This window comes from Haematobia irritans, chromosome 2, assembly GCF_050003625.1.
Source record: "Haematobia irritans isolate KBUSLIRL chromosome 2, ASM5000362v1, whole genome shotgun sequence".
NCBI classification, from domain to species: domain Eukaryota; kingdom Metazoa; phylum Arthropoda; class Insecta; order Diptera; family Muscidae; genus Haematobia; species Haematobia irritans.
The window spans coordinates 26,112,715-26,139,644 of record NC_134398.1 but is presented as its reverse complement, the minus strand read 5'-3'; the positions used below and the strand labels follow the sequence as shown (position 1 = coordinate 26,139,644).

At 27.1% G+C, this 26,930-nt stretch overlaps 1 protein-coding gene across 5 annotated transcripts in view; it reads left to right on the top strand.

Moving 5' to 3' along the window:
* Positions 1 to 26,930, top strand: part of LOC142223746 (uncharacterized) — a 202,244-nt gene that overhangs the window by 50,201 nt on the left and 125,113 nt on the right. For all 5 annotated transcript variants that reach the window (XM_075293583.1, XM_075293586.1, XM_075293587.1 and 2 more), the window contains exon 2: positions 15,509 to 15,535. The gene's annotated coding sequence lies outside the window, so the exon portion shown is untranslated. The remainder of the gene's footprint in view (positions 1 to 15,508; positions 15,536 to 26,930) is intronic.

The following is a 26,930-nucleotide window of genomic DNA, read 5'->3' as shown; positions in this document are numbered from 1 at the left end:
GTCACCTTGTTTTTAAGTTTTGGTAGAATTTTGGAAGATTTTGCAAAGAGGTACTTCATAAATTTTCTATAGAAATAAACTTCTGACAAATATTTCTATACAGAAATAAAATTTTAAGGAAATATTCTATATAGAAATACAATTTTTCTGTAGAAATAAAATTTTGATAACATTTTCTATATAGAAATAAAATTTTGACAAAATTTTCTTTAAATAAGAAATAAATTTTCACAAAATTTTCTATATACAAATAAAATTTCGACAAAACTTTCTATAGACAATATTGCAAATTGTATAGTTAAATAGAATTGTGACAAACTCTCCTATAGAAATAAAATTTGGTTAAAAATGATTAAACAGATTTCTCGAAAAAATCCCCACAAAAATCCCCAAATTTATTGAAATTCGCAACCAAATCCCCAAGTCCCCAACTCAGAAGTTTCGTCCCCATTCACGAAAAATATCTCCAATTTGGGGAAAAATCCCCAATACTGGCAACACTGAAGAAAAAGAAAAAAAAAATATTTTTTACATTTTTTATAGCACCTATAGCACTGTCTGTAACCTCATTTTGTTTTCTTTTTTCACTCCGCTCTGTTTTCGTCTGCCATATGATCGGTTTCCCTTTTTTTCTTACCATCTTCTAGTTTCCATTGTTTTCTTTTATTTCATGCGAATATTTTCTTTTCAATTTTGTATCGTCTCACACATCATCTTTAGATGCTTTCACTTTCTAGTTTGTTTATGGCTTCGGTTCTGCTGTCTCATTGTGTTTTCATCACTGCTAATGCCACAACAATTTTTTTTTCTCTTCTCTAAGTTTGGCCTTTCGACTCTAATGTCTCATTTAGTGATTTTGTTTTTCACCGTCACTTGAGATTTTTGCTACTTGACTTCAGAAAAGTGCCTATGGCAAAATAAAATCCCCAACTTCAAAGGAATATATTATTTTTTTTGTCAAATAGCTTCAGTAAAAAATAAAGCCAATGAAATGGAAAATAAGTGAAACAAAACAAATGTCACCAGTGGTTTAATACCAATGATGTGGAGATATTTGGAAGATTTAAATTTCTCTTTAATACAAAGAAGCTTTTTAGATTATAATGAAATCTAAAGTATTTTTATTTCGGATTTTAGAAGTCAAAAAAATTTTTTTTTTGTTTTCGAAGAAAATTTGCCGTTTATATGGGTTGTGTCAAGGCAGATTTAGGAAGGTAGTTTCAAGCTATCAGATGATTAAAATTTTTTCATTTGAGAAGAACTTAGATTGTCTATTGTGTTTACCAAGTATGTTTACAAACAAAACAAAGTGTTTATTTTAACTGACAACAGTGACAGTTAAAATGAATTTTTCAATTAAATATTTTGTTTTGTGAAAATAAGTAAAATATAATGAGAATGTGTCGCGTGTGTGGAAAGAGAGATGACCGTAGTGAAAGCTGTTCTTTTCACAGAGTGCCAAAAACAGATGAGGCCCTTCGAGAAAAGTGGCCTCAGTCTGTTGGCATAAGTTTGGAGAAAAACCAATACGTATGTGAAGACCATTTTTTTCCAAAAAAAAAAATTCTCTTGCCGGGAATAATTTTATTCCCTGTTTTTTCTTTCTAAATACTAAAAGATGACCAACTTTGAGTTTTGGAGCAGGCAGAAAATGTATACAAGCTACGGCGTGGCCGAGCTTAATCCTCTATATACATGCAAATAATATTATCTGCACATCCGTTTGCATTTTCAGCCAAAAACACTAAACTATTGCAATCAACTGGCAATTGTAAATTAGATTCCACAGAATGGTTGAAATCCTCACATAATTCTTGTCCAAACGCAAAGAATTTCAATAAAGACGAATCTGGAGAGGGGGAAAATGATGATGAATTGGAACTAAATAATTTTCACGACTTTGGTGATCTTCAAGAGGACGCTCTTGAATACATAGCAGGCTACTTTATCCATAAGCTAAATCTTAAAGATACCCGCAGTAGTCGAAATTCAGATTCAGATCGGACTTGAAATTTTCCTTCTATCGCATGTGGAGCAGTGTTGTGCGTGGACTCTTGGGAAAGGACCAATATTCTTTTCCTGTTTATGGAAAGTAAACTGCTCAGTGAAATTAAAAAGCGTTTGGATATTTTTCTATATGAACGCCGATGAAAAGATAATCTACAACCACCAAAGAATACATTTGAAATAGTTCTAAATATTGTCCCATCGGCCAGAAAGATGATAGCGACCTTTTGTTTTTAGATTTCCAAGTTATGATCCACATAGACAACAAAGAAAATGGTAAATCTATCAGTTGCACTATTTCTTATTTCATAAAAAACATCCTTGCAATAACAATGAAATTTTGAAATTACGCAAATTCCGGAACCTCATGGATGAGCAAAATTCATACGATGCGGTTGAAATTTGGTACGTGATGTTAGTATATGGTCTCTGACAACCATGCAGGAATTGGTCCATATCGGTCCATAATTATATGTAGCCCCCATATAAGCCGATCCCCAGATTTGACCTCCGGAGCCCCTTGGAAGAGCAAAATTCACCCGATCCGGTTGAAATTTGGTACGTGGTGTTAGTATGTGGTATCTAACAACCATGCAAAAATTGGTCCCTACCGGTCTTAATTATATAACCCCCATTTAAACAGATTCCCAGATTTGACCTCCGGAGCTATTGGGGGAGCAAAATTCATCCGACCCGGTTTGAAATTTGGTACGTGGGGAAATTTGGTACATTGCGCTAGTAATATATATGGTAGCTAACAACCATGCCAAAATTGGTCCATATCGTTCTATAGTTATATATAGCCGATCCTAAAAAATAATCTACCAAAATTTTATTCCTATAGAAAATTTTGTCAAAATTTTAGTACTATAGGAAATTTTGTCAAAATTTTATTACTATTTAAAATTTTGTCAAGATTTTATTTCTGTAGAACATTTTGTCAAAATTGTATTGCTACAAAAAAATTTTGTCAAAACTTTATTTCTATAGAAAATTTTGTCAAAATTTTATTTCTATAGAAAATTTTGTCAAATTTTATTACTATAGAAAATTTTGTCAACATTTTATTTCTATAGAAAATTTTGTTAAAATTTTATTTCTAAAGAAAATTTTGTCAAACTGAATTATGTACGTATTTAATCGGCCTTTTTTGTTTAATAAATACTCCGTATGGACTAACTTACAATTGAGAACACGGTGTTAAGAAGTTTTACGATACCTTGCCATCGGCAAGTGCTACCACAGCCCAAGTAATTCGATTGTGGATGACAGTCTTTAGTAAATGTTTCTATGCAATCCATGATGGAGGGTACATAAGATTCGTCCTGGCCGAACTTACGGCCGTATATACTTGTTTTAACTGCGCAGGAAGTTCATTTGAGTCAATTTCTTTATAACTCGCTTTTTTCATAGTTTGAATGGGAAATTAATTTTTTTATGTTTCAATAGGTTAAAAACAGATTAAGAATTAATAAAATGGTACAAGTTATTTAAATTTAGCCGAAAAAAGCTAAATACTAGCGTTATAAGGCATTAACGCTAATCCAACCGTTATAATGCATTAAAAATCATAAAAAAATTTAAAAATTATTTTTTTGTCAAAATATCACAAAATTTCTTAATTCACATCCAAAACACTGAATTCGCCTCATACCTTAAGAAGTGATGCAAATTTCGTGCAGCGGCTGTTGAAATGGTGGGCATCCGTCCTATGACAAGGCCATGTTAAATTCATCGCGTCTGCGTCAATTTGGCACCACTTCCGGATCCAAAAAGAACATTTTCACTATTTTTTTGGCGGCGCTTTTTTTGCTGGATTGTGTATTAAATTATTTTGATTTCTGAAAATATGTATTCTCTGTATGAAATAAGGAAAACAATTTCATTTCATCATGTTTCGGATCTTTCTTTTACTACATTTAGATATTACAAATTTGTGATGTAGTATGTCTCTACAAAAGAAAATCATTAAATATTCGATTGCTAACGAAAGACTTAAGAACAAAACTTGATGTTTGTATATGCTTACACTCAAAAAAAAAGTGAACCTTATATTTCAGTAAAGCTGATTGAACTCCCTTTTATTTCATGGAATTATTCCGTTTTAAGAACGATTCCATGACTTTAATATTTTTTGCGTGCCTTAGCTAAATTAACTAAAATAGAGAAAAAAATTATAAATTTTTATTTTCTATTGGGAAAAGATTATACACAAATGAAGCATAAAGATTAACTAAATTCGTGTCTCCCACAAAATAGTTCAGAATTTCATAAAATTTGTGAATTTTACCAATAATGCGCCCACCTAGAACTTCGTATGGCACTAGAGACATTCTGGCAATTTTGAACTTAAATTTTTTCCTTCAAACTATAAAATTTTCTTTAACAAGTCAACAAATTTAATAATGTCTAATAAATTTTCTTGAATTTATTGAAAAATATTTACTTATTTTTGTGACATAGGCGTGATGTCAGCGTTTGTAATACAGTTTAGATAAAATTTTCTAAAAATAATCGAAATTTTCAAAAATTAACCAAAAATTTTCTTCCTGGTGGGTTTACTGTTTTTTAAGTGTGTAGGGAATAAGGAAAACAATTTCATTTAATCATATTTCGGATCTTTCTTTTACTACATTTAGTTATTACAAATTTGTGATGTAGTAACATATGTCTCTAAAAAATTAAAATCATTAAATATTCTATTGCTAACGAAAGACTTAAGAACAAAACTTGGCGTTTGTATATGCTTATATATGGCTTTATAAATTAATTGCCGGCAATTAATTAGTATCACCTAGAATGCATAGCGATAAATCGATAGTTTATCATCAATTAGAAAACTATTTTTTAATTAATATAATTTCGTATGTTCAGGAGTAATACGAAAACTTGGAAAACTGGTGTTTTCACAAAATGTAGACAGGGCAATTAACACGTAAATGTAATTAAAAATATTTCTAACCGCATTATTTTAAAAATATTCAATAAATATTTACGCTCATTACCTGATTTCTTTCCAGCTTCTAGATATTTTTCCAAAACCGAATAGATTCATGTGTACACGTAAATTATGACTTATGTTGCTCTAATTCACGTACTTTCCTCATTAAAGTGTAATTCATAGACTTGTGCATGTGGTTTTGTTGCCACAACACGAAGTCTAAACAAAGAACATGAAAGTGTTTTTTTTAACATATTTGTGGGCAATTAAAATACTATGAAAAATACGTATCCAAAAAATAAAAGCAAACGAAATTTATTCAAATGTTAGACAACATTAATCTCAGCTTAATGGAAATAGTTGGCATGAATTCGTCATGCCATATGTGTAATTGCTTGTGGAAGGTGGGTGTATGGATGATGTTTTGGGGGTACATTTTATAACGCAGAAGAAAAAATAAACCATCCAAGCAATCGGATATATTTCTGTTTTGCGTTATTTTAAAAACCTTGAGTGTGAATGCGTGGGTGTTGAAATACGTGAAAGTATTTTTCACAACTTATGTGCGTAACCATTTTTACCCTCAGGCTTGGTAAAAACCATCATGAATTTAATGATGCTCCATTTTTTTTTTTTAATTTCATAAGATATACAGGAAAAAAAAAACTACGTTGGTAGAACTTTCAAACGTTATTATTTTGTGAATTATGTGGTAATTTTTAGAATCTTGATAATATGTATTAACTGAAAGAGGGTAATTGGAGACCTTAAATTCAACCTTAAATTTTTTCATTAAAATATGTTTTTAATTAACGAATTAAAACAATATACTGTAAGCGTTAAAAAATTGTAGATAGTTTATTTTAAAACTGTTTTTGGCTATGTTAAGTTTTTATTTTACACTCAAAAAAATATGTGAACACTATATGCACTAAAGCCAATTTAATTATCTTTGTGATCATGGTTTTATTATGTTTTGAGAAATTTTTCTTGACCTTAATTATATCTTTGTGTATGTTAATTAAATAAACTAACAAAAGTGGAAAACTTATACACAAATGAAAAACAAAGATTTTCTAAGTTTGGTCAAGGTCAAAATCGCGGCAAAACGGCCCCATATGAAGAAGAAATAAGTGTTGTTCCACCAAGACAACGCACCGTGCCCCAAGTTATTGAGAACGATGGCTAAAATTCATGAATTGGGCTTCGAATTGCTTCCCCACTTACCGTATTCTCCAGATCTGGCCCCCAGCGACTTTTTCTTCTTCTCAGACCTCAAAAGGATGCTCGCAGGGAAAAAATTTGGCTGCAATGAAGAGGTGATCGCCAAAACTGAGGCCTACTTTGAGTCAAAACCGAAGGAGTACTACCAAAATGGTATCAAAAAATTGGAAGGTCGTTATAATCGTTGTGTCTCTCTTGAAGGAAACTATGTTGAATAATAAAAGCGAATTTTGACAAAAAATGTGTCTTTCTTTGTTAGACCAGGGACTTATCAGCCAACCTGTTATATGGAGGCCTTACCAAATGGGTCTAAAATGCATGTATATTTTCAATTTGTGGCAAATCGGATAAAAACCACAATTTCTAGAAACCCTAGGAGTTAAATCGGAAGATCGGTATAATGGGGGCTATGCCAAAAACATGGAGGTATACACACAATATTCAGCACATCTAATTGTAGTTCTAGAATCTAGACCCCATATCGGAGGGCCGGTTTAAAAGGGAGCTATATCAAAAACTGTACCGATACACAATATATTCGGCACACCTCTTTATGGTCGTAGAATACCTCTAGATTTCCAATTTCAGGCAAATTGGGTAAAAACTACGGATGGATAGAAGCCCAAGAAAATAAAATCGGGAGATCGGTCTATATGGGGATATATCAAAACAAGGACCGATAATCACCATTTTTGACACATATCTTTATTTCCCTAGAATACCTCTATATATCCAATTTCAGGCAAATTGGATAAAAATTACGAATTCTAGAAGCCCAAGAAGTAAAATCGGGAGATCGATCTATATGGGGACTATATCAAAACAAGGACCGATAATCACCATTTTTGGCACATCTCTTTATTTTCCAAGAATACCTCTAGATTTCCAATTTTAGGCAAATTCGTTAAAAACTACTGATTCTAGAAGCCAAAGAAGTAAAATCGGGAGATCGGTCTATATGGGGGCTATACCAAAACCTTAAATTCGTTAAAAACTACTGATTCTAGAAGCCAAAGAAGTAAAATCGGAAGATCGGTCTATATGGGGCTATACCAAAACCTGGACCGATACTCACCATTTTCGGCACACCTCTTTATGGTCATAGAATACTTTTAGATTTCCAATTTCAGGCAAATTGGATAAAGGGTGATACGGTCAAAATTTGGTCAAGGGAAAACGCGTGTAAATCGGTGAAATCGTTTATTTAAAAAATCAAATTAAATTTCTTTTTCAAGTTCAATTAGTATAAAATTCAGGAAAAATATTCAGTAAGGCATTCGCTTTTCCAAATCCGAATTGCCGGGCCTCACGCTTGACACCTGCCATCAGATTTTGTACAGCCACCTAGTCCACCTTCTTCGCGGCAGAAAGCCAGTTTGCCTTGAACTGCTGCTCGTCCTTAGCAGTTTTTTTTGGTCTTCTTTAGGTTCCGCTTGACAATAGCCCAGTATTTCTCAATTGGGCGGAGCTCTGGCGTGTTGGGAGGATTCTTGTCCTTGGGAACCACCTGCACGTTGGTGGCGGCGTACCACTCCAAGGCCTTTTTACCGTAATGGCAAGATGCCAAATCCGGCCAAAACAGTACGGAACAACCGTGTTTCTTCAGGAAAGGCAGCAAACGTTTATTCAAACACCCTTTCACGTAAATTTCTTGGTTGACAGTCCCGGAAGCTATGAAAATGCTGCTTTTCAAGCCACAGGTACAGATGGCTTGTCAAACCAGATATTTCCTTGCGAACTTTGACAGTTTTATGTGCTTGAAAATATCTGCTACCTTTCCCCTTCCTTTTGCCGTATAAAACTCCTGTCCCGGAAGCTGCTTGTTGTCGGCTTTGACGTAGGTTTCGTCGTCCATTACCACGCAGTCAAACTTCGTCAGCATCGTCGTGTACAGCCTCCGGAATCGCGCTTTGGCCGTCGTATTTTGTTTATCATCGCGATTTGGAGTCACTACCTTCTTGTAAGTCGATAGTCCGGCTCGTTTTTTGCCTCGATGCACGGTTGTAGACGATACACCCAGCTTATTTGCGGCATCTCGGAGAGAGAGGTTAGGGTTTCGCTTGAAAGTACCGGCAACTCTCTTTGTCGTCTCAGCGGCTTCCGGTTTTCAATTTCCCCCCGATCCAGACTTCCTGGCTGTCGACAAACGTTCCCCAAACACTTTAATTACATTTGTAACGGTTGATTTGGCAACTTTTAGCGATTTTGCCAGCTTTGCGTGCGAGTAGCTCGGATTTTCGCGATGCGCGAGCAAAATTTTGATACGCTGCTCTTCTTGCTTGGACGGCATTTTGACAACTGAAGAGTGAATTCCAAAATCAAAATAGGACCAACATTCTACACACACACCTTCAAAATGAGGGGTGTTCAGGTTTTTTAAATGCAAAATTGAAAGAAATACGTCAAGTTTATATTGACCAAATTTTGACCGTATCACCCTTTATGTTTTTTTGGGCATTCACACTCAAATGTGTTTGTCGCGGGATGTATGATCCTTGTTGGAAAATGACTTGTTTTCTTTACCAAGTGGGTCAAATTTCTTCAACGAATTCCAAAAATTCAGGAGAGTACAGCTCTTTTGCTTCAATGATGAATAAACTTCGTACTGCTTTAATATGAAAAAGTGATTGTCCCAAAGCAGCTCTTATTATTCGGAGTGAGGAAATGTGGTACTCATCGCACCAACAGCTTTCGTTTGCAATCAACTTCGTACAGGGTGAATTCGTGGCACCTAAAAGTAGACGAAATAAAAAGGCACTGGTTTAGAATGTGAACCAAAATATTGGGCTTTATTTAGTAAACTATTTTGCTCGTCAAACAATATGTAACTTCGTAGGAAGTAAAGCCAAAAGCGAGAGTTTCAAAGTAAGAATGGCAAAAAGCTTGGATGCCGAAAGGCGGGAGTTGATAACATTTGACGTTAGAAAATGTCCTTATTTTCGTACCGAAAGGCAGAAAAGTTATAGACATATCCTAACGGCGGGATTACCCTTGAAAATGATTATATGATTTAACAAAAGCTAATAAAACGACATTTGAACTTAAACACAGGGTATGAACCTTGTGACCAATCACTTCAATAAAATTTAATTTAAAGCTCCAGTTATATCAATGTAAAGTTCCGGGAAATTTGTATCGTTATAATGGTTGTCATATCACATTTTAAAGCGCGTCTTAGTAAAATCCAAATGCGCATACTTCCGGTTATATGTCCAAGAACCTTTCGACTTTGTCCAAAAATACTTGTGGGCCCCGAGTGCCTTTTATGGGCTTTAAATATTTTTATACACTTAAATAGGCAGTTTTATATTCTTAAATAATTTATTTATTGAAGTATATAGAAAATCCCAATTCCCTCCCACCTTTAGTAAAGAGAAAGATATACTAAATCTGTTTATTGCTTAAGTCTTTTTTTGATCTATAAGTTTGTTGCCTAAGTTTTTCGATTTAAAGAAATATTTAGCATCATTTATTTTTCCAGATTCTTCTTGTACAGCATAATCTTCGAACTGTTTTAAACTTTACGCTTATGGTCATTTCCAATTCTAGTTTATCATTTTGAACTAACAATGGTTGTTTGGAGAAAACTTGTATGGAATTTTATATTAATTCCCAATTGGTTTCTTTGTTATACCCTATTTGGGCCCTATTGATACTTAGGAATATAGTAGAACTTCGTTTTATTCTCTACATATAGTGGCATATATAGTTTTATAGCCTCTATCATAAGAAAGATGGTTATAGTAAATTTGCTATATCATTTGTAACTTAGTGAAACGAAGATTGTAGATTGTAAAATATGTCTTAAATTTTCAATAGAGGGCACTGGAAGAATAGTTTTCTTTTCTTATGGAAGAATTTTAAAAATGTAACAAAAAGATAAATCGAAGACAAGGTACAGGGAATTATTTTTACGCAATTTTAATTCAGTTCAAAACTTTTTATATCACTAATGAACAGTTGAAGTTATACATATATTGTAAGCTCCAAATTTCTACAGTATTAAAAAAATCTCTGCATATATTCAAAAAGATGTGCCCAAATGGTAACACATTTTTGATTTAAAGAAATTGTACTTAAATTAACGGAAATATTAAATCTTTAGATTTAAGATAAAATCGCTTCAAATATAGACTAAGGCTTATTTTGAGGATTTAGTAACTTTGGTTAAAAGTGTTTTTGGAATTAAGAAAATAGTTTTTATTTCGAAGGATCCGTTACAATCTGGATTTGTAAACTGGCATTTGTTTGTGAATAGCTTTATTAATATACCAGAATATAGAATGAAAATTCGATAAATGAGATCTGTATCCTAATTTTAATTTTATAGGTCCTAGATTTAAAGCCAGATAGGTCGCAAAAAATGTCCTTAATTTAAAGAACCCGTATTTTTGGCTCGGAATCAATACCAACATACTTAAAGGAAGGCCAAAATCTTTGGATCCAAGCAAACTTTTTTTGAGTATAGAAATAAAATTTTGACAAAATTTTCTATGGAAATACATTTTTGACAAAATTTTCTATAGAATTAAAATTAGGAAATAAAAATTTGCAAAATTTTTTATAAAAATAAAATATAACAAAAAAATTCTATAAAAATAAAATTTTGAAATTTTTTTCTATAAAAATCAAATTTTGACAAAATTATCTATAGAAATAAAATTTTGAGAAAATGATCTATAGAAATATAATTTTGACAAAATTTTGTATAGAATTAAATTTTTACAAAATTTTCTATAGAAATAAAATTCTGACAAAATTTTCTATAGAAATTAAATTTTGACAAAATTTTCTATAGAAATAAAATTGTGACAAAATTTTCTATAGACATAAAATTTTCAAAATTTTCCATCGAAAAAACATTTTTACACAATTTTATATAGAAATAAAATTTGACAAAATTTTTTATAGAAATAAAATTTTTACAAAATTGGTAAAATTGTGACATTTTATTTCCGTAAAAATTTCGCCAAAATGTTATTTCTATAAAAAATTTTGTCAAAATTATATTTATGTACATAATTTTCTCAAAATTTTATTTCTATAGATAGTTTTGTCAAAATTTGATTTCTATAAAAAAATTTGTCAACATTTTATTTCTATAGATTTCTTTTTTAATTTTATTTCTATAGAAAATTAAAAAAAAAATTGATAGAAATAAAATTTTTACAAAATTGGTAAAATTGTGACATTTTATTTCCGTAAAAATTTCGCCAAAATGTTATTTCTATAAAAAATTTTGTCAAAATTATATTTATGTAGATAACTTTCTCAAAATTTTATTTCTATAGATAATTTTGTCAAAATTAGATTTCTATAGAAAAATTTGTCAAAATTTTATTTCTATAAATTTTTTTTTAAGTTTTATTTCTATAGAATATTAAAAAAAATCTATTTTGACAAATTTTTCTATAGAAATCAAATTTTGACAAAATTATCTATAGAAATAAAATTTTGAGAAAATTATCTACATAAATATAATTTAGACAAAATTTTTTATAGTTAAGCTACTTTTCCTCTGTTGGTTAAGCTACACTTGTAGTTTAGTCAATGTATGGTTTTAAGTTGCAACACAACAACAATGCTTAAAGAACAAAACCAACAATAACGAAACAAAAAAAAAAAATTTGACAAAATTTTTTATAGAAATAAAATTTTTACAAAAATTTCTATAGAAATAAAATTTTCTAAAGAAATAAATTTTTGATAAAATTTTCTATATGAATAAAACGTTGACAAAATTTCTATAGAAATAAAATTTTGAGAAAATTATCTACATAAATATAATTTTGACAAAATTTTTTATAGAAACAACATTTTGGCGAAATTTTTACGGAAATAAAATGTCACAATTTTACCAATTTTTTAAAAATTTTATTTCTATAATTTTTTTTTAATTTTCTATAGAAATAAAATTAAAAAAAAAATCTATAGAAATAAAATTTTGACAAATTTTTTTATAGAAATCAAATTTTGACAAAATTATCTATAGAAATAAAATTTTGAGAAAATTATCTACATAAATATAATTTTAACAAAATTTTTTGTAGAAATAAAATTTTGACAAAAAATTCTAAAGAAATAACATTTTTGATAAAATTTTCTATAGAAATAAAATTTTCTAAAGAAATAACATTTTTGATAAAATTTTCTATAGGAATAAAATGTTGACAAAATTTTCTATAGAAATAAAATTTTGGCAAAATTTCTATAGAAATGAAATTTTGACAAATTTTCTATAGACATAAAATTTTAACAATTTTTTTTAAGGAAATAATTTTGTTACAAAATTTTCTATAGAAATATGGTAAAATTGTGACAAAATGCTCTATAGTAATAAAATTGTGGCAAAATTGACAAAATTTTGACAAATTTTTCTATAGAAATAAAATTTTGACAAATTTTTTATAAAAATAAAATTTTGACAAATTTTTTATAAAAATAAAATTTTGACAACACTTCCCATACAAATAAAATTTAAAAAAAAAATTTTAGGAATAAAATTTTGACAAAATTTTCTTTAGAAATAAATTTTAATTTTCGTTTATATCATATGATCTGTTGTGAGTAAGTTTTCCCTTTGTGTATATGTAGCTAAAATATTTAAAATTCCATAATTGGGGTGATCATTCGAAGAAAATTTTTTGTAACTAACCTAAAAAAAATCTGATCAAAAACATAAAAAAGATTTTTTTATTTATTTTAAATAAGAAAATACTCAAGAAAAACCAGGAAACCAGGAAGATTTTATGGATTTGTGTACCTAGTAAAAAAGCGTCGCAAAAAAATTGGTGAAAATGTTTTTTTTTTTTTGGAACCGAAAGTAGTGAAAAAGTGGCGCAGAAGCGATGAATTTAACACGGGCTTGTCATAGGACGGATGTCCACCATCTCAACAGCCGTTTCCCTGAATTTGCATCACTGCTTACTCTGTGATTCCAATTCAGTGTTTTGGTTGTGAATTAAAAAATGTTGTCATATTTTGACAAATAAATAATTTGTATATATATTTTTTTTGATTTTTAATGCATTCTAACGTTTGTCCGAAACGTTTGAATTAAACATTTTTGAAAAATTCACAATATTTCTTAAATGGATTTAGAATTTTTTTTCGACAAAATTTCAATAATTTGTACCATTTTGCTAAACCTTTTTGAAACAAAAAATTTAAATTTACTCATTAAAAATAAAAAAAAGAGAGTTGTAAATAATTGAATTATACGAACTTCCTGTGTAGTTGAAATAAAGAACATTTTGGGAGTACATCTTTTGGAAGTTCTTTTAAAGTTGTGCTTTTGGAAGAACTTCCAAATTTTTTACTGGGTAGATTTAAAGATTTGTGGATTTTTTTTTGACATATTGTGAGAAAAGAAAAAAACTATATTCGGGAAAATGATACATACTGAAAATTAAAACTATGGATTAAGGCTTTGACGAGAATATATTTTCAGTATTCTTTGAAGCGTATATTCCGAACTATGCCATCTGTTACTAATTTGCGAGGCTAATAATAAGTCATAAATTTTAGCGTTTTTATCCAATCTGAAAACAATGAAAAAGTTCTTTAATGATTTAAATTCATGGTGCAGGGTATTAAGACTTTGGTCCGACCGAACATAGCTGTGTTCTTTCTTATTTCGCTTGTCTTTTTTCCTTTGGTAGAGGAAAACATAGATGTTTCATGTTGATAAGACCTGACACTTTTGTGGCCATAAATAACTACTTAAACATGCACCCTCGAGGATAAAAGCAACATTGTTTATTTTTATTTTCCGATGCTAGGAAAAAAAGGAAATTCTTTTTTTCTGTTAGCACAGACCAAACAGAGCTTTGGTTTAGACTATTAAATTGCTGGAACGTAGAGAAAAAATACACTTAACAATGACCATCAATTTTTTTTTCAAGGTAAGGAAGTACTTTAAGTGTTTTTCAGTTTAAGCCTGTTTTTTTCTTTTCTTATAAAGGCTTCACCAACTGGCCCAAACACCATCCAAACAATTCAACTGCAGGAGCTACAGCAGTAAAAAAAAACGAAGCAAAATCTTTAACAATATCACAATCTTAGGCTAACAAGATGTGCAATGTCTTTGTTGTGGCCAGTTATAAACGTTTTGTGGTATTCCTATCTCATGGCTTGGTACTCCTATGCCATGGTCAACTATCTACTTATGGGTAGAGGTGATGTTTCCTTAGCCAAAGATGGTGTGTGATGGTTTGCCATCTATTAGCCAGTCATCTCATACAATAGAAGAATATTTTCTTCTTGGTATAACAAAGGAACCATAAAAAGTTTTTTTTTTTATTATTTCCTACCCAAAAAAAGGGGAAAGCAGGAAGATTTTATGGATTCGTGTAGATTTAAAGATACCTATTACTATGTGAGATACTCTAACAAGGCTGTATTCTTAGATTCTATGTATAGACAAAAGTGGGGGAGGGGAGCAGGAAGTAATTGTTAGTTAAATAATATGAGGAAGTCGTCGTGATATTGATCGATCGTTTATACTCTCTCTCTCTATTTAGATTTATTTATTCGCACAACATTTCGGTATTCACAGAGAATAATGAGAGGATTTTTGAAAAAAATTGTCCTTATCCGTGCTTCTAAAATAATAAAAATTCTAGTAGGCTGTATTAATCGGCAGAAAAAAAAAAACAATTTTGCATTCTTAGATTATACATGAAGGAAAAAGAGGAAAGCAACAAGTATTTGTGAGTGGATTATTATGAGGACGTCGTTTAGATATAGATATTTTATCTCTCTATTTTTAGATTTATTACTTGCTTAGCGCTTTTTTTAATTTTTCCTTATTCTTAGAAAATGATTCTAAAACACTCAACATTCTACACAAAAAAAAAAAATATTTTTTGTCTTCAATTACGAAATTAATTGCTCCAATTAATTTTTAATTGAAATATCTTCAATCACAGAAATTATAGTATCAATTAAAAAATTAATTGATCCAATTAAAAAATTTATTGGTACAATTAATTTTTGTGATTGATTTTTGTTTCAATTAAAAAATTTGTTGAATCAATTAAGTTTTTAATTCAATATTTTTTTTAAACTCAATAAAGATTTTAATTGGAAAAATTTTCATAAAAAAATTCATAAATTTCAATAAAGACTTTAATTGGAACAATTTTCATAAAAAAATTTCATAAGTTTCATTTCATAAAATTTTTTTCTGTGCAGAAGGTCTCAGAATGTAGTTTCTCCTCAAAGTCCTTAAATGGAAAGGACAGGTAACAGAAATTTTGCTCCCCTACTCTCCTTTGAATTTCTGCATAAATTTAAATTTATACAACTAATGCATATATTTCTGTTTTATTCCAGATTTTCCATGTTTATTGTCTGAGAAAGGTAAGTTCGTCCTAATGTATGTTTAACGCTTAAGTCTTTTGTTTTTGTTTTATGTTTTTGTTTTTTTTACAAGGAATAAAAACATTAATGTTTTCGTAAAAGCTTTATCTTGTATCTACTTTGGTTATTCAGTTTTAAAACATCTTGTAATTCTTTTTAACAATGTCTTTACAAACTTAATCCATCTAAAATGCTTGTAAAGGAAACAACAACAAGAAAGAAACATTACAACCAAGTGAACTGAAACTTAGGCCCATCATGGAAATAAGGTTTTTTTCGTTCGCTTATAAAAATGACTATTTTAATGTCTACAATCCCAAAGATTAAATGCTTATAAGGATAGATGAAGTCACCGAAAGATGTTAACTTTTCTTAAAAAAATTATGATATTGGTATATGGCTTTGATCCGTTAAAAAATAATAATTTTTAAATTCGTATGTTTTTGAAGTAAGGCAAATTTTTCTTAAGCTAAAAAGTTAGAGTCTTTGGATTAGATATAAAATAAAATCATATTTTCGCTAAATGACTATTATTTATTGTTTTAAATCAATTGCATTCCCAATGTAAACACTTCCCCATAAAATTCACTTATGCCAAATTTTTTCCCAATTTTCAAAACCTGCCAAATAGTACCTCTTAGTCTGATAAAACAAACCGGTGGACTATACATTTGGTCTATCTTTCTACACCAACTGTCGCTTATCTAGAAAATCTTATTTTCGGTGGAGCGGTTGATCTAGTGTTTTCAAGGCCCCCAAAACTAATGTTTTTAAGGCCTTCAAAAAAGCTGCAAATTTTATACCAAATACATAATCATACGGTTTAATTAAGGAACTTCAATAAAAACAATTCCAAATGAATGATATGTACGTATGAATATTTATTACAATGGACTGAATAGTCTAAGTGAGCCTGAATCTTAATCGGGCTTCCACTTTAACCTACGTATGAATTAAAAGCATTAGACCCATCTTTTCAAAAATTGTTGCATTTTTTTTGCACTGCATCTTTGTGACAATAAAATTGGATATTTCTTTCGAAATCACTGTCTTTATGGTTATTAGGAATAACAAGTTGAATCCGCCATGTCGGTTATTCGCCGGTTTTAGAAAAAAGTGCGGGTTTTTTAATCGGGGATTTCTGACTACAAAAAAACCGATTGCCACAATAGTTAAAATTCTACCAATTTTGGAAGATTTTTTTTTGTTTGGTAGATTGGTAGAGTTCTTGATATCTTGGTACATTGTGCAATATATTCCTAAGAGGTGCTTTACAAATTTTTATAGAAATAAAATTTTGAAAAAAAATGTCCATAAAAATAAAATTTTGACAGAATTTCCTATTGAAATAACATTTCATTTTCTAATGAAATAAAATGTTGACAAAGTCGCCAATAGAAATAAATATTTGACCAAATTGTCTATAGAAATAAAATTTTGACAAAATTTCCTATAAAACTAAATCTTTGACAAAATTTTCTATAGAAATAAAATTTTGACAAAATTGTCTATAGAAATAAAATTTTGAAAAAAAAATTCTAAAGAAATAAAATCTTGACAAAATTTCTTATAGAAACAACATTTTGGCAAAATTTTCTATAGAAATCAAAATTTTGAAAAAATTTTCTATAAAAATAAAAATTTGACAAAATTTTCTATAAAAATAAAATTTTCACAAAATTTTCTATAGAAATAAAATTTTGACAAAATTTTCTATAGAAATAAAATTTTGAAAAAAAAATTCTAAAGAAATAAAATCTTGACAAAATTTCTTATAGAAACAACATTTTGGCAAAATTTTCTATAGAAATCAAAATTTTGAAAAAATTTTCTATAAAAATAAAATTTTGACAAAATTTTCTATAAAAATAAAATTTTGACAAAATTTTCTATAGAAATCAAATTTTGACAAAATGTTCTATAGAAATAAAATTTTGACAAAATTATCTATAGAAATAAAATTTTTACAAAATTTTCTTTAGGAAAAAATTTTGAAAAAATTTTCTATAGAAATAAAATTTTGACAAAATTTTCTACAGAGATAAAATAAAATTTTGACAAAATTTTCTATGAAAATAAAATTTGGTGAAAATTTTCTATAGAAATAAAATTTTGACAAAATTTTTAAAAGAAATAAAAATTTGACAAAATTTTTAAAAGAAATAAAAATTTGACAAAATTTTCTATAGAAATAAAATTTTGACAAAATTTTCAATAGAAATAAAATGTTGAGAATATTTTCTATAGATATAAAATTTTGACAAAATTTTCTATAGAAATACAATTTTTGACAAAATTTTCTATGAAAATAAAATTTGGAGAAAATTTTTTATAGAAATAAAATTTGGACAAAATTTTTAATAGAAATAAAAATTTGACAAAATTTTCTATAGAAATAAAAATTTGACAAAATTTTCTATAGAAATAAAATTTTGACAAAATTTTCCATAGAAATAATATTTTGACAAAGTTTTCAATAGAAATAAAATTTTGACAAAATTTTCTCTAGAAATAAAATTTTTACAAAATTTTCTACAGAAATAAAATTTTTGACAAAATTTGACAAAATTTTCTACAGAAATAAAATTTTTGACAAAATTTTCTATAGAAATAAAATTTTGACAAAATTTTCAATAGAAATAAAAATTTGACAAAATTTTCTATAGAAATAAAAATTTTGACAAAATTTTCCATAGAAATAATATTTTGATAAAATTTTCAATAGAAATAAAATTTTAAAAAAATTTTCGATAGAAATAAAATTTTGACAAAATATTCTATAGAAATAAAATTTTGAAAAAAAATTATAGAAATAAACTTTTGACAAAATTTTCTATCGAAATAAAATTTAAAAAAAAAAATGAAATAAATTTGTTTTATTTGCATCTTCAAAAATTAACTAAAAATAGCCCATCACAAAGAATTTAAAAAAATTTTCTATAGAAATAAGATTTTGAAAAAAATTTTCTATAGAAATAAAGTTTTGACAAAATTTTCTATAGAAATAAATTTTGACACAATTTTCTATAGAAATAAAATTTTGACAAAATTTTCTATAGAAATAAAATTTTTGATAAAATTTGCTATGAAAATAAAATTTGGAGAAAATTTTTTATAGAAATAAAATTTTGACAAAATTTTTAATAGAAATAAAAATTTGACAAAATTTTCTATAGAAATAAAAATTTGACAAAATTTTCTATAGAAATAAAATTTTGACAAAATTTTCCATAGAAATAATATTTTGACAAAGTTTTCAATAGAAATACAATTTTGACAAAATTTTCTCTAGAAATAAAATTTTTACAAAATTTTCTACAGAAATAAAATTTTTGACAAAATATTCTACAGAAATAAAATTTTTGACAAAATGTTCTATAGAAATAAAATTTGGAGAAAATTTTCTATAGAAATAAAATTTTTACAAAATTTTCAATAGAAATAAAAATTTGACAAAATTTTCTATAAAAATCAAATTTTGACAAAATTTTCCATAGAAATAACATTTTGACAAAATTTTCTATAGAAATAAAATTTTTACAAAATTTTCTATAGCAATAAAATTTTGACAAAATTTTCTATAGAAATAAAATTTTCTTCAAATCGGTATTCAGAATAGGAACTGGTGTCTGGGCACATAGAAGAAAAGCATGCCCGGTTCCAAAAAAATTCTCTTTACACCAACGATTTTGGTATGGATTCCGAGCCAAAGAAGCGAGTAATTGAAATAAATACAAATCTAAGATACAATTCTCTTTTAAATGTAAGTTTTGCGTACTTGATTCTAAGAGAGAAGGTTTAGTTTATTCGATTTTCAGCTTTTTTCTTCATGTGCTACCAAAGTCCTTGAAAAACGTGTTAACGACAACATAAATTCAGGCTCGACTACAAGTAGAAACTATGCTTTGTTTTAAGTAAAAAAATCTTAAAAATTAAGTGTTGAAAATATCTTCTATTTTTAAACGCATTTTTTGCTTTGTAGTGAAGATAGAAAAAGTCAACAAACTTAATTTTCAAGAATTTTTTAGAATTATTAAAGTCAAGTTGACCTTAGTCAAATGTAAATTTCTTTCATGTTAAAATACCCATTTTTAAGTCAAATCACTTAACTTTAAGGACAAAATGACTTCATTGCAAAGTTTATCGACTTTTGGACCAGGAAAAAAACTTTATATCAGATAAATGCATTTTCTACCATAAACAAATTTTTTCGTATTTTAAGGACATGAAATCTTTGGCCTCACGACAATATTTTTTAGACTTTAGACTAGAATATTGTTGCCAATTTATTAAAAATTTCAATATTTACAAAGAGAAATTTGAAAAATTAACCTCACATTAGAATTAATCTAACCTCACATTAAAACACGTTAATGCTATCATTCTACGATCATTTGATTAAAAATTTTTCTTAAACGATATGATGGAATGGCAACTTCAATTTTACGATTTCAATCATTCAAATAATTCGTATTATTTTTATTGGATATCTATCCGACGTCGAATAGACTAAGTTGTATCGGTTAAGCCGCCGCCAACAAAAATGTGCCCAGCCCCGTAATCTTATCCATCTTGAGTCTATCGGAGTGGCAAATATTTGCATCTGATATCTGTTTTGGGGTTCCATTCTGTCTTTCAGAATGTCGCACTTAGAGGTTATGGTTACCTCAGCTATAACACCATGGATAATTGCAACCGCCACTACTCCAACTTTATTTGGATGTAGCTGTTTCTTAGAAGTTTCTAAATTTCCAATTTTTATGTTTTTTTTTTTATTCAAATCAAATTAAATCCAGTTTTCGTGAACAAAATAATCGTACTTCATTTTCTTGCAATCAACACAAAGTTGATTGCAATGTCATATTAACTGAATAAATTATTAATTTTTATACTTCAAAAGTTATCTGACAGATAATGGAGTGCCAATTAATATTGCATTAAATGTAAACTTATTTAAATTCTATGTATGTAATGATGACTCATCAATTTGGTTTTTCGTACCCTCAGGTACATTCTATTTTAAAAACTTCCATACGATTAATTTAGCTTTTATTATATCTCTATCTAGTTTTTGCTAATGACAGTGACAACAAGAAAAAAAGAGCTAAGTGTACCATATCATCCAATGTCATTCTTTTGGCTGTTTGGCAGAAATTGTCATAAAGAAACAACAACACACACATACACACCTATATATGTTCAAGACAACCTTCATAATTAAATTGCATTCATAAATGATTATGATTACTTTCAATAGCATTTACTTTAACGTGGTTCATAGATAAGTATGTTTGTGTCCTAAGTCTTTTGTTTACTCAATTACCGTAATGTTTACTCACGTTGTTGTTCCCTGTTGGTAAATGAACATGAAATCATTTCATTTCTTGGATGCCATATATTAATCACAATAAAAACTATACAATAGACAATAACAGTGTTAGTTAGCGTAAAATGAAGTTAATAAAAATATAGTTTTATTGTTTCATACAATATATGTTTGGGTGATATATTTTTTTGTGTGACAATATTTTTCACACCAATAAACAAAGCCAGCCTAAAATTCGTAGTAATGAACTTGACTTTGGCACTGAATATCCATGGCAAAAATTAGAGGAACTAATAAAATAGGCTAGCTGTGAATAATTGATAAATTTAACTTTCATAGTAAAAAGTCTTGCTATTGCAGTGATTTAAACGGTATTCCAAAAATAAAATTAAAATTCGATAAAAGAAACATAAAACCTTGGAAATATATGTTACTATATAATGTCTTTTTCGTGTTATATCAATTAATTGGCCTAAAAGGATGTATTGAAAAACAAGTGAGTAAAGTAGAAAGTCGGGCGGGGCCGACTATATGATACCCTAAACCACACCTACTGAATTAGTAAATATTGTTTCTCGGGTATCAATGGTATAGGTTTGGGAGATAAACAGTATTTCCATATTCAAGAACATTAAGGGGTACATGGTTATGGGAGTTTTATCACAATCTGAAAAGAAATGTCTGAAAATCGGAAATCGCTCAATTAGTTTTGGTTATAAATCCAAATTTGTGCAAATCGGCCAATATATTTATGTACAAGCTACATGTATGGCTAAATAGATCGTCTAATACATAAAAATTTGAAATTTAAGTAACGTTGGTTAATAAATAAGAGTATTATGGCAAACTTTGGGAAAATCGAGTGATGCATATATATATATAGAAGCTATATCTAAATCTGAACAAATTTGGATAATATATGGCAAGTTTGATTTATACCACAGAAGGTTACCTTGTGCTAAATTTGAGTAAGATCTTATAATAAATGAGGCCTCTATGGTCAAAAATATGGTTATTAGGGGCAAATTTTTCAAAATCGTGTAATACATATATGTGGAAGCTATATGTAAATCTGAACCTATTTTGATAATATTTCGCAGGCAAAAGAAGGCTATCTTGTGCTAAATTTGAGTAAGATCGGGTGATGAATAATGGTTTTATGGCCAGATTTGTGAAAATCGGCGATACATATATATGGGAGCTATATCAAAATCTGAACCGATTTGGATGATATTTAGCAGGTTTGGTTGATACCACAGTTGGTTACCTTTCGCCAAATTTGAGTACGATCGGGTAATAAATAAGGGTTTTGTGGCCAAATTTGGGAAAATCGGGCGATACATATATATATATATATATATATATATATATATATATATATATATATATATATATATATATATATATATATATATATATATATATATATATATATATATATATATATATATATATATATATATATATATATATATATATATATATATATATATATATATGGGAGCTATATCTAAATCTGAACCGATTTCGATGAAACTTTGCATACTTGAGGGGTGATGAAAAAGATTACTTTGTGCCAAATTTGACTATAATCGGTTAGTAAAAAAGCGCATCGTAACCCCATTTGTCGAAATCGGGCGATACATATATTTGGGAGCTATATCTAAATTTGATCCGATTTCTTCCAAATTTAATAGCGTTCGTCCTTGTACCCACAAAACACCCTGTACCAAATTTCATCAAAGTCGGTTAATAATTGCGACCGGAATCCTGCGAAGAACAAATACATGGACAGACGGACGGATAGGCGGACACCAAGCGCTAGATCGACTCAGGAGGTAATTCTGAGGCGATCAGTATATATTTTATGGGGTCTAAAATCAACATTTCTGGTAGGCACATATTTTGGCAGATCAAAGTTATTATACCCTGAACACTATGTGGTTTAGTGTATAAACAGTGAACCTACCAGGAAAGAAAATTTTATTCAATTTTAGAAAAAATATATTAATTTAAAAAAATTTTAACTAAAATGTATTAAAAACGCAGGTGTCACTTCGATTTCATAAAACTATGTAAATAACTTTCGACAAATTCAAGAAAATTTATTAGAAACAAAATTTGCAGCGGAAATAAAATTTTGAAAAAATTTTCTATAGAAAAAAATTTTTTTTCACAAAATTTTCTATAGAAATAAAATTTTCACAAAATTTTCTATACAAATAAAATTTTGACAAAATTTTCTATACAAATAAAATTTTGACAAAATTTACTATAGAAATAAAACGTTTACAAAATTTACTATAGAAATAAAATTTTGTCAAATAAAATTTTGACATTTTCTCTAGAAAAGAAAATCTGAAAAATTATATCTAGAAATAAAATTTTGAAAAAATATTTTCTATAAATAAAAATTTTTGTCAAAATTTTATTTCCATAAAAATTTTGTCAAAATTTTATTTCTATAGAAAATTTTGTCAAAATTTTATTTCTATAGAAAATTTTGTCATAATTTTATTTCTATGGAAAATTTTGTCAAAATTTTATTTCTATGGAAAATTTTGTCAAAATTTTATTTAGAAATAAAATTTTGGCAAAATTTTATTTCTGTAGAAATTTTTGTCAAAATTTTTAAAATTTTATTTCTTTAGAAATTTTTGTTAAAATGTTTCTGCGAAAATTTTGTCGAAATTTATTTTCTAGAGAAAATTTTTTTCAAAATTTTATTTCTAGAGAAAATTTTGTCAAAATTTTACTTATAGAGAAAATTTTGTCAAAGTTTTATTTCTATGGAAAATTTTGTGAAAATTTTATTTCTATAGAAACTTTTGTCAAAATTTTATTTCTATAGAAAATTTTGTCAAAATTTTATTTCTATAGAAAATTTTGTCAAAATTTTATTTCTATGGAAAATTTTGTCAAAATTTTATTTCTTTAGAAATTTTTGTCAAAATGTTTCTGCGAAAATTTTGTCGAAATTTATTTTCTAGAGAAAATTTTTTCAAAATTTTATTTCTAGTGAAAATTTTTTCAAAATTTTATTTCTAGAGAAAATTTTGTCAAAATTTTACTTATAGAGAAAATTTTGTCAAAATTTTATTTCTATGGAAAATTTTATTTCTATACAAAATTTTGTTAAAATTTTATTTCTATAGAAAATTTTGTCAAAATTTTATTTCTATAGAAAATTTTGTCAAATTTTATTTAGAGAGAAAATTTTGTCAAAATTTTATTTCTATAGAAAATTTTGTCAAAATTTTATTTATAGAGAAAATATTGTCAAAACTTTATTTCTATGGAAAATTTATGCAACATTTTATTTCTATAGAAAATTTTGTCAAAATTTTATTTCCATAGAAAATTTTGTCAAAATTTTATTTCCATAGAAAATTTTGTCAAAATTTTATTTCTATAGAAAATTTTGTCAAAATTTTATTTCTATAGAAAATTTTGTCAAAATTTTATTTCTATAGAAAATTTTGTCAAAATTTTGTTTCTATAGAAAATTTTGTCAAAATTTTATTTTTATGGAAAATTTTTGTCAAAATTTATTTAGAAATAAGATTGTGAAAATTTTGTCAAAATTTTATTTCTTTAGAAAATTTTGTCAAAACGTTTCTGCGAAAATTTTGTCGAAATTTTATTTCTTTAGAAAATTTTGTCAAAACGTTTCTTTTCTAGAGAAAATTTTTTCAAAATTTTATTTATAGAGAAAACTTTGTTAAAATTTTATTTCTATAGAAACTTTTGCCAAAATTATATTTCTATAGAAAATTTTGTCAAAATTTTATTTCTATAGAAAATTTTGTCAAAATTTTATTTATAGAGAAAATTTTGCCAAAATTTTATTTCTATAGAAAATTTTGTCAAAATTTTATTTATAGAGAAAATATTGTCAAAAATTTTTTATAGAGAAAATTTTGTCAAAATTTTATTTCTATGGAAAATTTTGTCAACATTTTATTTCTATAGAAAATTTTGTCAAAATTTTATTTCCATAGAAAATTTTGTCAAAATTTTATTTCTATAGAAAATTTTGTCAAAATTTTATTTCTATAGAAAATTTTTATTTATAGAGAAAATTTTATTTCTATAGAAAATTTTGTCAAAATTTTATTTCTATAGAAAATTTTATTTCTATAGAAAATTTTGTCAAAATTTTATTTCTATGGAAAATTTTGTCAAAATTTATTTAGAAATAAAATTGTGAAAATTTTGTCAAAATTTTATTTCTTTAGAAAATTTTGTCAAAATGTTTCTGCGAAAATTCTGTCGAAATTTTATTTCTAGAGGAATTTTTTTCAAAATTTTATTTCTAGAGAAAATTTTTTCAAAATTTTATTTATAGAGAAAACTTTGTTAAAATTTTATTTCTATGGAAAATTTTGTGAACATTTTATTTCTATAGAAAATTTTGTCAAAATTTTACTTCTATAGAAAATTTTGTCTAAATTTTATTTCTGTAGAAAATTTTCTCTAGAAATAAAATTTCGACAAAATTTTCGCAGAAATATTTTAACAAAATTTTCTAAAGAAATAAAATTTTGACAAAATTTTCAAAATTTGATTTCCAAATAAAATTTTGACAAAATTTTCCATAGAAATCAAATTTTGACAAAATTTTCTATAGAAATGAAATTTGGACAAAATTTTCTGTAGAAATAAAATTTTGACAAAATTTTCTATAGAAATAAAATTTTAACAAAATTTTCTATAGAAATAAAATTTTGACAAAATTTTTTATAGAAATAAAATTTTGACAAAATTTTCTATAGAAATAAATTTTTGCAAAATATATTTTTTTTTAATCTAAAAAAATTGTCCAAATCGGTTTAGATTTAAATATTCGCAAACTTTTACAATAGTCTTTAAATTTGATATTATGTTATTTTAGGCTTCGAAAAGTACATTTTTAATACATTTTTCGTACTTTTTCGTCAAAATTATTTATTATCCCTGTTATATACTAAGTAAAATAGTTTTCGAATTGCAACATGTTTCAAATAAGTTAATACTTTTTGTCAAGTTGAAGAAAATTTATTAAAAATAACGAATTATTTTCTGTTGTTTTAGAAAATTTTATATTCAAAAATTGGATTGAAAAATTTTTAAATTGTTAACGCTGTACGAAGTTTAAGACAGCTACAATTTTAATAAAATTTACTCATTTGAGAGACGTATGAACTCAATTCATATGGTCTAATGAGTCCGATTGCAAATTCTCTATGTCATATAGCAGTAAAAGGCGTTTTGGGAAATTTCAAGGAAATATCTCGATTAGCTTGATTTCAACAGAAAGATAATAATAAAGTCGTCTTAGGTTTTCACAATGACCATGAATATATAAAGTGTATATACTCGTATATAGAGATTTTGATGATTTACAAAAAGGATGACAAATTTAGTATACCTCTATTCTTTGGTATATGCCACAAAAAATAAATTCTCTTAAGCTGCATAATTTCTACAAATAACGCCACACACAAAAAAAAATCTGATTCAATCACGAAATTAATTGATCCAATTAAAAAATTAATTGATAATATTAACTTTTATGATTGATTTTTGTTTCTATTAAAAAATTTGTTGAATCAATTAAATTTTTAATTGAATATTTTTTTAAAACTCAATCAAGCGTTTAATTGGAAAAATGTTCATGAACTTTTTTTCTGTGCAAATGGCAAAAAATCTAAACATTTCAATGGTATACAATACAACATCATCTAATCTTTAATTTCACATTCAAAAATGTCCAAACATGTTGTATTTTATATTTAATGTGAAAATGCAAATATGTTATATACATCTACACTCTCGTTGACATGTTGACCATTGGTTAAAACATACGTCTTTAATTGTTACACAAATGACTTTGTAGATAAATAAAAACAAGCTAACATTAATTAACATTGGATATTCTTAATAGGCAAAAGACAAGGTACAGTGGGACTTAGAAAAAAATCATGACGGGTATAATCAATTGAAAAATATGTTTAAGATTTTATACGACAAATGGATTATTAAGTTATTGAAAAGAAACTACCAGATAAAAATCTATACAACCCTAGC